This window comes from Chiloscyllium plagiosum, unplaced genomic scaffold, assembly GCF_037043375.1.
Source record: "Chiloscyllium plagiosum isolate Xiang-an unplaced genomic scaffold, Cpla_swu_hap1 HiC_scaffold_14, whole genome shotgun sequence".
Classification (NCBI taxonomy): Eukaryota; Metazoa; Chordata; class Chondrichthyes; order Orectolobiformes; family Hemiscylliidae; genus Chiloscyllium; species Chiloscyllium plagiosum.
The window spans coordinates 53302609-53314891 of record NW_028270152.1 but is presented as its reverse complement, the minus strand read 5'-3'; the positions used below and the strand labels follow the sequence as shown (position 1 = coordinate 53314891).

Sequence of the window (12283 nt, the reverse complement as noted above, 5' to 3'; positions counted from 1 at the left end):
TTAATGTTTGTTCTCTTTTCTATATTTCCCCATACTTTCCCTTCCTTTTTTTTTCCCTTTCTTTCTCCTTAATAATTTCCTTTTTGGGAAGGGGGGAAAAGACTTTGGAATAAGGTGTTCCTTTTTTTTTAATAACTAGATTTTCTGAGGGGAAATTTTGTAGATGTTCTTTATTGTCTCTCTCCCTTTGTTTTTTGTTTGTTCTGCTTCTCTTTTAGTCACAAGTCGGGGTGACATGAAGCCAGGGATGGGTGGAGTGCTCATCCTGACTTTGTATTTTTTTCTGTTGATTTGAGGATCATCTTTTTTTTTCTGGCCCATGGCTGGGGCACAGTCCGGGTTTGAAGGAGCTGTGAAGGAGCGGATGGGTAGGGTTAGTGCCCCCTATGGACAGAGGGGAGAGTCTTCCATTCAAGGTTCTATAGTTGGTTTTCTTTGTAGTTTTTTGGTAATAATAGTTGTTTATAGTTATGATAGAGTAGTTTCTGTATATCTGGTTTTTCGATTCTATGAGTCTTTATTTACTTATGCTCAAACCCACATAAATGCCACACGAGGATTGACCTCTTTCTGGCTCCCTCGGCCCTTCTGGATTCAATTATGAGTTGCAAAATTGGGAATATAACTATCTCTGATCACGCGGCAGTATATTTGGAGGTTAAGGCCAAGAGTGAAGGGTTAGGTTTGCAGCATTGGCATTTGGACCCTTTTCTTCTTAAGCATTCCAAATTTGTGGAATACTTTTTGAAGGAGTTTCAGGAATTCTTGACTATCAACTCAGGCACGGCTAGTAGTCCATCTATGCTATGGGAGACCGCTAAGGCCTTTGCTAGGGGATTAGCTATTTCCTATTCAGCTAGCTGGAAACGACAGAAGGAGGAACAACAGCGTCTACTTGAGACGGGGTTGAAAGCCACCGAGGCAGCACATTTTGCGCAGCCTTCAGTGACTAAGCTACAGCGGATCACGGTCCTCCGAGCTGCCTTGAATTCAATACTGACACAAAACGCAAAGAAAGAACTTGCTTTTGCTAGACAGAGGCTGTTCGAATATGGGGATAGGCCAGGGAAGTATTTAGCATACCTGACTAGGAAAAAGCTTGCTCCCCAATCCATTACTGCAATCAGAGACAGCGCTGGGGTCCTTACATACAATGCTAAAAAGATTAATGAGGCTTTTCGGAGCTTTTACTCTGAATTGTATCAGTCTGAAGGTTGCGAAGTCAGGAGTGCTAAATTGGAGACCTTTTTTTAAGAATCTGGACCTCCCAGGGGTAACCTTGGAAAAGGCCTCTCTCCTTAATGTCCCCTTGACAGTTCAGGAAATACAGGAAGCAGCTAGGCAACTTCAGAGTGGGAAAGTGCCTGGCCCTGATGGTCTTCCGGGTGAGTTTTATAAGGAGTTCATAGGGATTCTGTCAGAGTCGAAGTTGGAGATGTATAATCACTCCTATATACATAAATGCCTACCACCATTTTTGTGAGAAGCTAATATTTCCTTAATTCTTTAGAAGGGGAAGGTTCCTGAGGATTGTGCCTCATACAGGCCCATCTATCTCTCTTAAATTCAGATTTCAAGATTCTGTCCAAGATCCTGACGCTGAGATTGGAAAGGGTGTTGCCCCATATTGTTAAAGAGGACCAGACAGGCTTTATAAGGGGCTGTAGGTCTTCTAATAATATTAGAAGGTTGCTGAATATGGTCCAAGTTTGTCAGCAACAATCAATTCAGGGGTTGGTGATTTCCTTAGATGCAGAGAAAACATTTGACCGGGTAGAATGGCCGTATCTTTTTTATGTCTTAGAGCAGTTTGGGTTGAGTGGGGTCTTTGCTAGGTGGGTGGAGGTTTTATATCACAACCCTCTGGCCGTGGTCATCACCAAAGGGGTGAAGTCTGGGAATTTTAGGATTGGTAGGGGTAGTCGGCAAGGCTGTCCCCTCTCACCGTTGTTGTTTATGTTGGTGATAGTGCCGCTGGCAAAGGCTATTCCTCAGAACGTCCACATAACTGCTCTAGAAGTGGGATCGAGGGCACACAGGATTATATTGTACGCAGATGATGCCCTTCTATTTTCATCGAACCCGATGACCTCCGTACCCCATTTGATACAAGTATCAATTCATTTGGGGCTATTTCAGGATATAAGATTAACTTTGCAAAATCGGAGGCTGTGCCTTTGGGGAACCTTAAGGATGTCCCAGACGTTGAAGGTGGCTCTAAGTTCCCTTTTAAGTGGTCACGGACAGGGTTCCGATAGCTAGGCATTTTTATTACCCCCAAGTTTGATCTGTTATTTCGGACTAACTTTATTAGACGACAATATTAGGCAAGATCTCCAGAGATAGGAGGCTCTTCCAATTTCATGGTTGGGCCGAATATCTCTCATTAAGATGAATGTCCTTCCTCGTTTGCTTTATCCCATGCGTATGCTCCCTGTAATGTTTCCCAGGTCAACGCTGCGGAAGTTTATGGGCTGGTTTGGTTCCTTTGTCTGGCATCGTGGGCGGCCCTTCATCAAACTTACTAAATTGTAGTTGCCTCAAGGAAGGGGAGGAGTTGATTTCCCAGACGTCAGGAGATATCAATTGAGTTCCCTGCTGTCCTTTGTCTGCCATTGGGTAGTAATGACCAAACTCAATATGGCTGGATATTGAGTCCTCTCAATGAAAGTGCCCTCTTATTAACCTGTTGTTCATGGATAAGCTGAGGACAGTTATGGACCACTGCCGAAACCCCATTGTCAGTACAGTCAAGGCATGGAGGGTTATTTATCCAAGACTACGCCACTTACATCTATAATTGGCATGCTAGGGTTCCGACCAGGGATGATGGACTCAGGGTTCAAACTATGGACAGCGAGAGGAGTTTCTAGTTTGGGAGACTTGTTTGAAGGGGGAGGTTATGATGTCTTTTGAGCAACTATGCCGCAAATACGGGTTACCCAGCAGAGACCTTTTCTGTTTTTTTCAGGTCAGGGATTTCATCCAGAAGAAGACTATGCTTCTCACTAAGCCCTATAAGCCCGATACAGAGAGGCTGTTGCTACGCTCCACAAGGACCCTTTCGGTTAGTGCTGTCTATCACCTGCTGAGTGGCTGGGCCTGGTAGGATATTAACCGGTTATGTGAGGTCTGGGAGCAAGAACTGGGAGTGGAGATCCCTTCTGAGACATGGGAGAACATATGGGAGAATATTCGAAAGATCTCAATCTGTAATAGGCCATGCGCTACACAGTTAAAGTTCTGCACAGAGCTCATCTGGCACCAGACCATCTGGCGAAGTTTAACAAAGGAGCATCTTCAGTGTGCCACAAATGTAAAGTAAGTGTAGGTACTCTTACCCATTGGTTCTGGACATGCCACAGGCTCCGTGTTTATTGGAGCTCTGTACCGGGAGAGATAGGGATGGTATTGAGAACTGAAGTCAAAGTAGACCTGATATCTCTCCTCTACCAAATTTACCATCTTTAGACGGGCATGGGAAGAAGCTGTTTAATATTTTTTGCAAACTGTGCACAGAAGAATATTCTGATGAATTGGGTGTCTGAGAACCCGTGGGGCTTGCTGGGATGGCAGAAATTAATTATGGAGCACATTCCCTTGGACCTTTTTACAAACATGGTGCACCACACAACAGACAATTTTTATAAGACATGGCTGCCCTACTTGAGTTATTTGGATATAGATTTGTCAGTTATCTTAACTAGGGTGTTTGTATAACCAGGATGGTTAGATTTGTCAAGTCCTGGGCCCTGGAGGGGGTCTCCCGAGTTAATACGGGTATGTATACAATGTTCCTGTTCCTTTGTTTGGGAGCTTTGCGCTGAGCATAGCTGTCCTGTATTTTGTGGGTATTTTTTGCTTTTCTTTTTGTTTTGGTGTTGCTTTGCACAGTGTTAGGGTTTGCTTTGTATTATAGGGTAAGTTAGTAGTTAGTAGATAGTAGTTGTATTGTAATTTGTGGGGTTTTTCTTTTTATTTTACTGATATTTGTTATTGATTTTTTTTCAAGAATTTTATGTTTGTAAAGTTAAAAAAATGTGCTAATAAATATATTTTTTTTAAAAAAGGCATACAGCATGCTTTCCTTCATCAGACGGGGTGTCGAGTACAAGAGTTGGCAGGTTATGTTACAGTTGTCTAAGACTTTAGTTCGGCAACATTTGGAATACTACGTACAGTTCTGGTCACCACATTACCAAAAGGATGTGGATGCTTTGGAGAGGATGCAGAGGAGATTCACCAGGATATTGCCTGATATGGAGGGTGCTAGCTATGAGGAGAGCTTGAGTAGATTAGGATTATTTTTATTAGAAAGACAGAGATTGAGGCGGGACCTGATTGAAGTTTACAAAATCATGAGAGGTATAGATAGGGTGGATAGCAAGAAGCTTTCTCCCAGAGTGCGGAACTTAATTACTAGGGCTCGCGAGTTCAAGGTGAGAGGGGAAAAGTTTAAGGGAAATATGCGTGGAAAGTTCTTTAGGCAGAGGGTGGTGGGTGCCTGGAACCCGTTCCCGGTGGAGGTGGTAGAGGTGGGTATGATAGCGTCATTTAAAATGTATCTCGACAGGTACATGAATGGGCAGGGAGCAGAGGGATACAGATCCTTAGAAAATAGGTGGCAGGTTTAGATAGAGGATCTGGATCGGCGCAGGCTTGGAGGGCTGAAGGGCCTGTTCCTGTGCTGTAATTTTCTTTGTGCTTTTGCCCTTTGTAGTACAGCAGCACTGATGATGTCCCCCTACATAGGGGATGAAACGTCTGCCAACAAACCCACCAGCTCAGCGATCAGACCAATGACAAATTCATGCTGCACTCGGATTATTAATTTCTTGAATGAATGATGAAACATAGAAAGCATAGAAAATAGGAGCAGGAATAACCATTTCACCCCTTGGAGCCTGCTCCTGACCTTCATTCCGCAGAGTCAGATATCACACCAGGTTATAGTCCAATGGGTTTGTTTGAAATCACAAGCTTTCAGAGCACTTCACCTGACATAGGAGTATTTCAGATGAAGCTGTTGGACTATCACCTGGTGTCATGTGATTTCTGACATTGTCCACCCAGTCCAACACCTGCACCTCCACTTCATTCGACAAGAAACCTGTACTCTTTAGAAGAAAGGAAGCGATGCAATGATTTTGCTATCGACTATAAGCAATGGGAAGGAAGTGGGCCATTCAGCCCCTTGAGCCTACACCACTGAACAGGAAAATGGATGATCTGACATTCCTCACACCCACTTTTCAGTATTTTCCCAATGACCTTTGATTCATCTACTGATCAAAAATCTATCTATTTCACCTTAAATATACACAAGGACTCTGTCCCCACAGCTCTCCGTGGCAAGGAGTTCCAACAACTCATAATTATCTGACTGAAGAAATTTCCTCCTCATCACAGTCTTAAATCCCTTTATTCTGAGAGTACACCCTCTTGCCATATATTCTTCCAGGAGGGAAAACACCCTCTCAGCATTAACCCTGTCATGACCTTTAAGAATCCTGTGTCTCAATGCGATTTCCTCTCATTCTTCTAAACACCAGCGAGTAGAGCCCCAACCTGTTTAACCTTTGCTCATAAGATAATCTCTCCATACCAGGAATCATCCTCGGGAAACTTGTCTGATATTCCTCCAATGAAATGATATCTTTCCTTAAATAAGGGAGTCAAAACTGCTCACAGTACTCCAGATGAAGTCTTACCAGTACCTTGTACAGTTGCAGGATGACCTCCCTACTCTGATACTCCAACCCCTTTGACATAAGGGCCAATACTCCATTCACCTCCCTGATTACCTGCTGTAGCTGTGTGCTACCTTTCGGTGTTTTGTGCACAGGTACCTCCAAGTCCCTTTGTGTTGCAGCTTTCTGCAGTCCCTGTCTATTTAAATAATATTCTGTGCTTTTTACTCCATTCCAAAATGAATTACTTCACCTTTTCCCACATCGTTCTCTCATTTGCCAACATTTCATCCACATACTTAACCTAGCAATATCTCTGCAATAACCATTTGCATCTCTCCCACAACTTGCCTTTCCACCTTTTTTTTGTGTCTTCTGCAAATGTGACTTCAGCACCCTTTGCTTCCTTCCTCCAGATCATTAATATATATTGAAAACAGTTGTAGTCCCAGCAATTATCCCTGTGGAACCTAACTGGTTACAGGTTCAAAGTTTGTGAGAAGATTTGTAGCTCGGGTGCTCGTTGTTGTGGTTCTGTTCGCCGAGCTGGGAATTTGTGTTGCAGACATTTCATCCCCTGTCTAGGTGACATCCTCAGTGTTTGGGAGCCTCCTGTGAAGCGCTTCTGTGATGTTTCCTCTGGCATTTATTGTGGTTTGTCTCTGCCGCTTCCAGTTGTCAGTTCCAGCTGTCCGTTGCAGTGGCCGGTATATTGGGTCCAGGTCGATGTGCTTATTGATTGAATCTGTGGATGAGTGCCATGCCTCTAGGAATTCCCTGGCTGTTCTCTGTTTAGCCTGTACTATAATAGTATTGTTGTCCCAGTCAAACTCATGTTGCTTGTCATCTGTGTGTGTGGCTACTAAGGATAGTGTCGTTTCGTGGCTAGTTGGTGTTCATGGATACGGATCGTTAGCTGTCTTCCTGTTTGTCCTATGTAGTGTTTTGTGCAGTCCTTGCATGGGATTTTGTACACTACGTTGGTTTTGCTCATGCTGGGTATTGGGGCCTTTGTCCTGGTGAGATGTTGTCTGAGAGTGGCTGTTGGTTTGTGTGCTGTTATGAGTCCTAGTGGTCGCAGTAGTCTGGCTGTCAGTTCAGAAATGTTCTTGATGTATGGTAACATGGCTAGTCCTTTGGGTTGTGGCATGACCTCATTCCATTATATTTCCCTTAGGCATCTGTTGATGAAATTGCGGGGGTATCCGTTTTTGGCGAATACATTGTATAGGTGTTCTTCTTCCTCTTTTTGCAGTTCTGGTGTACTGCAGTGTGTTGTGGCCCTTTTGAACAGTGTTTTGATGCAACTTCTTTTGTGTGTGTTGGGGTGGTTGCTTTCAAAGTTCAGGACTTGGTCTGTGTGTGTGGCTTTCCTGTATACCCTTGTGGTGAATTCTCCAGGTTACAGGTTGCTAAACTGGAAAAGTACCCTTATCCCTATTCACTGTTTCCTGTCCAATAGCCAATTCTCTGTGCATGTGAATATACTATCTCCATATCTCAAAGGTAAATATTACTACTTAAACATTCTAGATATTTAGACTGATTTAAAATTTGGCTAAAGGCACCTTTGTAAATGTCAGGTGCACATGCAAGGAAATGAACTCAATGAAATCAATTCAAGGACATTCTCATAGGTAGGAATTAAACTCTCAGATTCAAGGTTCTTAGCATTATACTGTGTCACTGAAACTAGGGGAGACATTTATTAGGGAAGAGCTACTTGGATTCAGTTCAATGTTATAGAGCAGTCACTGAGTCCACATATCTGGTGATTTTGGTAACAAGGTAATGACTGACAAACTAATTGTCAGACAATATCCTTTGTTCTATGTTCCAGTTGACCAAATCTTTGTTTCCACCATAGAAGCATTGACTGCTATAAATCTCAGACTCTGGACAGAATCTTCCCAGCCTTGAAGACATGGCAACAGGAAGAAAGTTGGAAAAATCCAATGAGAGGCCAAAGTAAAGACATCAGGTAACAAGTCAGTCTGGGGGAGTAAGTGGAGGGAGGGGATTTCACTTCCAAGTGATTGGAGCCCATTCCAAAGGGCAGCAGCAAAACACAGATGCCCACACAAAGCAGATTAAATACACAGTGAAGCAGGACACAGTATATGTCTCTGAGGCATCAACCGACAGTGTGACAAAAAAAACTGGCCCCGAGCACTCTTGACCACATCGTGCAACATCAGGAATCTTACCAATCTCTGAGCGACGTGGGCTATGGTGTGATGTGTGGCAGAATCAGGCAACATGTTAGGCAAAGCCCACCTCAACATTGAGATTAACTTGCCAAATCTTTGTTGTTCTCAAGTGGGTGAGATGAGATTCCCACCAGGCGGTGTTGAATTTTCAACTGGCACCCATTATTTCTTGTTAAATACCATGTTAACAGCTCAACCCAACACATGTTACAATCTTAAACAAATAGACTTCAAGAACACTGGTCTCCTTCCTATCGGAAAGATGTTGCAAAACTTGAAAGAGTTCAGAAAAGACTTACAAGGATGTTGCCAGGGTTGGAGGATTTGAGCTATAGGGAGAGGCTGAACAGGCTGGGACTGTTTTCCCTGAAGCGTCGGAGGCTGAGGGGTGACCTTATAGAGGTTTACAAAATTATGAGGGGCATGGATAGGATAAATAGACAAAGTCTTTTCCCTGGGGTCAGGGAGTCCAGAACTAGAGGGCATAGGTTTAGGGTGAGAGGGGAAAGATATAAAAGAGACCTAAGGGGCAACTTTTTCACGCAGAGGGTGGTACATGTATGGAATGAGCTGCCAGAGAAAGTGGTGGAGGCTAGTACAATTGCAACATTTAAGAGGCATTTGGATGGGTATATGAATAGGAAGGGTTTGGAGGGATATGAGCCTGGTGCTGGCAGGTGGGACAAGATGAGGTTGGGATATCTGGTCGGCATGGACAGGTTGGACCGAAGGGTCTTGTTTCCATGCTGTACATCTCTATGACTCTATAACACTCAACATGGATTCTTACCGGGTTCAATTCATTGTCAGAGATGTCAAACTCATATTACTCCTGCCTTGCAGTAGCTTTTACTGCAGACACAAGTTTGTTGTTAGCAAGCCTGAGTCCAGTCGAAGTGGATAGCCTTTGTTTATAGTTTCCCTGCACAGTAATTCAAAGGCAGAGTCCGATACTAGTCTAGGATCTCCTCAGGGTGGGAGTGGGTACTGCAGATGCTGGAGATTAGAGTCAAGATTAGAGTGGTGCTGGAAAAGCAGGTGGGGCAGCATCTGAGGAACAAGAAAATTGACATTTTGGGCAAAAACCCTTCCTGATGAGAGAGAAGATGATGGTACTTAAGCTGGCAAAGTGAAGGTGAAGAGTGACATTCCTTGGAGCATTGTTCCAGGCAGCTGAGCCTCCTCTCAGCTGGATGTCAAACGTCAACAACTGTGCAGGGCAGCTGCAAAATGACAGTGCTGGTTCGGGCACATGATGGGTTTTCAACATAGCACTGGTGCCAGGGATGCCAGTCAATTGTGGAATCTCCGGTGAGCGGTGAGTTGCTCCGGGAACAGTGTGTGGAAAGGTGGGGCAAAGGTTGAATATGATACTCACCATGAGGGCAAAAATGCTAAATAAAGTGATGAGCTTTGTTAGTCGTGGTGAGAAAATCAATTTGGTCAGAAGGAGACCATTCAGTCCGCTATGTCTGCACCAAAACCATTCCATCAAATTTGACATGATCCATACTTGCCCAAAAAAGATTCAGCCCAGTGTCAGTAATGGCTGTGATGCACAAGTTATCTACGCAGCCTGGAAAAATTCACCTTTGTTGCCAATGTAGCAAGCGTCATCCAAGTGCCCGTGGTGTAAGCATGGTGCAGGAATTGTTCACTATATTGGACCATAAAACCTTATACAGTGCTCTGTACCCCATTCACTCACAATATCTCTGCCACTGCACTCACCCCCCAATAAAGCTCATGGGATGCCACTTATTGCAAGCAATATCTTCCTTCTCTCGCTCATACCCACCCCAGTTGTCCACACTACAAAACGTGTATGCCTTCTGTGTCGCCTACTCACTCATCGCCTTTGATCCTTTATTGCCTTTCCCCAACCCATGCCAGCACTCACAACTGTGCCAGCCTTGTTCATCTCACCTGATGCCACACCTATGTCTCATTTCAAATGCAAACATAACACAATAGGGCAGAGCAAGCGAAGATGGCTGAAGGGGCTCCCAGCATTCCACTTCTCACCTCCTATAAAGGGAGGATCCTGGTTCCTGTTGGAAAGGACCAGAACTGCTCCTGTGGAGATGCTGTTACATAGTTATTTAATTGTTCTACTGATTTTTTGTTTTGCATTATCAATTCTCCTGTTTCAGACTGTAAGAGACCTATATATGCCTTCACTAATCTTGTTTTTCTTTTTACACATCTCTAGAAGCTTTTACTGTTCACTTTTGCATCCTTGCATGTTTACTTTCATATTTTAATTTTTCCATTCTTCATAAACCTCTTGATTCTCTTTTACTGAATTCTAAACTGCTCCCAGTCCTCAGGCTTGCTACTCTTTTAGCAACTTTATAAGAAGCTTCTTTGGATTTAATGCTACCCTTCATTTCTTCTGTTAATCATAGTTGAGCCACTTCTCCTGATATGTTCTCTTGTCCAAAACGAAACTATAACTGCTACAAAGTAAGAATTGTCATTAAAACTAACCATTTCTGCCCACTGGCTAACATTTTAATGAAGCTATCCAGCGTATCCCAGTCAACTCATCCTTCATATTTCCATAGTTTCATTTGTTTAGACTGAGGAGCTTAGCTTAGACTACTTCACTTTCTATCCAAAAGGAGACTTTTATCGCGTTGTGGTCTCTTCTTCTATAAGGATCTCTTGTAATGCAATTATTAATTAACTCGCTTCATGTTTCATGAAAGTAAATCTAGAAAAACCTTGGTCAACTTGGTTTCTCAATGTACATGGTACATAGATAATGAGGTGAGCTTTGGATGATATTGTGATAAAACCCATTGCCTTTCCAAAAATAAATCCTGCATGAAACGCATCTAAATGACAGTTGATTTCTGGTAAGATTCAACCCTCTATTCTCTTCCTTTTTGATTAGGATATACTTAAAATTAATTTATGCTTAATTTGTGTATGTTTTCAGTAACAATGGGGTTGTAATTTTCAATCATGTTTAGAAGGAAATCAAGATAGAATATATTTGGTGCCATGTCGATTTTACAAGCAGCCAGACACCAGTGCAAATTAATTGTGAGGCCCTGTATTGTCCTATTCAACATTGGCTTAAAAAATTCAATTTTGTTTAATCTAAAAACAAAGAAATTGAGTCTGGAATCTCCAAATTTAATTTTCACCAAATAGCATACATTTGGTTGCTGCACACTGTGGCTCTTGAAGCTGAGACTGATAACACATTTAAAATCTAAATTCCGGCTAATTTACTTTTGACCTCAGCTCATTTGGTAGCCATACTATACTGAAACACAAAACACCCCCTTTCAGTTTAACATGCACATCTCTGAGCATGACCTTCAGTTACAATACCAGAAGCTAATTGGAAATAAATACAGACCAACACAGCAGTATTAAACTTGTTTGTGAAGTTGTTGACCAGATTGAATACATCCTTTTATAAGATCAGTACATGATAAAAAATAATTATTCCAAAAATATGCAAAATATTTCATACATTAACTATAACTAGCAACAAAATAAATTCTTGACACTTCTGAGATCATAGAGTCCTGGATCTTGATTATTTTTTCATTATGAGATAGATTGCTTTCCAAATAATCTCATAAACATCACTTTGAAACATTGGTTAACAATTTTCTTTTTCAAATAGTCATCACAGAGTAAATTTAGGGAAAGCAAATGAAGGAATATACATGATTGAACTTCATTTATTTTGTTTAGTTAAGCAGTCATGTTATATTTATAAAATCAGGTGCAGTGCTATGTGCAAAGACTGATGGAGGTGGATAATCTCATCTCATGGCTGTTCCACATTCGTGTCTTTCGCATTGAAAGTAGTTTTTAATTGATGTAACTAAATAACTATGTAGAGAATGACCTTTTAGGTTATAGCTCTTGTAAATAGTGGCTCTGAACTCTGTGTAGTGGATTAAATTGAAGTCAATTTGTTTGTGTTTATTGAGGTCTGATTAAGTTTACTTTTGCAGCAATTCCTTGCAAAAAAATTTGTTACTTATGTTAGTGTACTGCACTGGCTCCCCAACCCCAGACCACCCCTGTAAAGTTTATTCATGTTGATTCGGAATCATTTTTTATTCTGCTGTAAGTAAACACAAAATATGACAAAGCTGTGTGAATTTCTGAATATTGTGAAAAGAGTCGGTTGAACATTGGCAATAATTTCAATCCAAACTAATTAGATGCTCAACCCTGCAAGTGAGAACTTTGTTGTCTCACGGTGAAGGTGAGGAAAATGAATGATCCACCCAAGATCAATTATCTTTCACCAAAGCTGCTTATTACAAATGGTGTTTACATGGAAATTAAATGACTGCAGGCCAGAGAATTGAAACACAAATCGACTTTGATTCCCCAGCCCCTAATTAT

The 12283-nt window shown here is 42.1% G+C and overlaps 1 protein-coding gene across 1 annotated transcript in view; it reads left to right on the top strand.

Moving 5' to 3' along the window:
- The first annotated feature begins 2969 nt into the window (after positions 1 to 2969).
- prok2 (prokineticin 2) overlaps positions 2970 to 12283 on the top strand; it is a 163327-nt gene continuing 154013 nt past the window's right edge. Inside the window, exons 1-2 of the mRNA XM_087993978.1 lie at positions 2970 to 3067; positions 7558 to 7671. The gene's annotated coding sequence lies outside the window, so the exon portion shown is untranslated. The remainder of the gene's footprint in view (positions 3068 to 7557; positions 7672 to 12283) is intronic.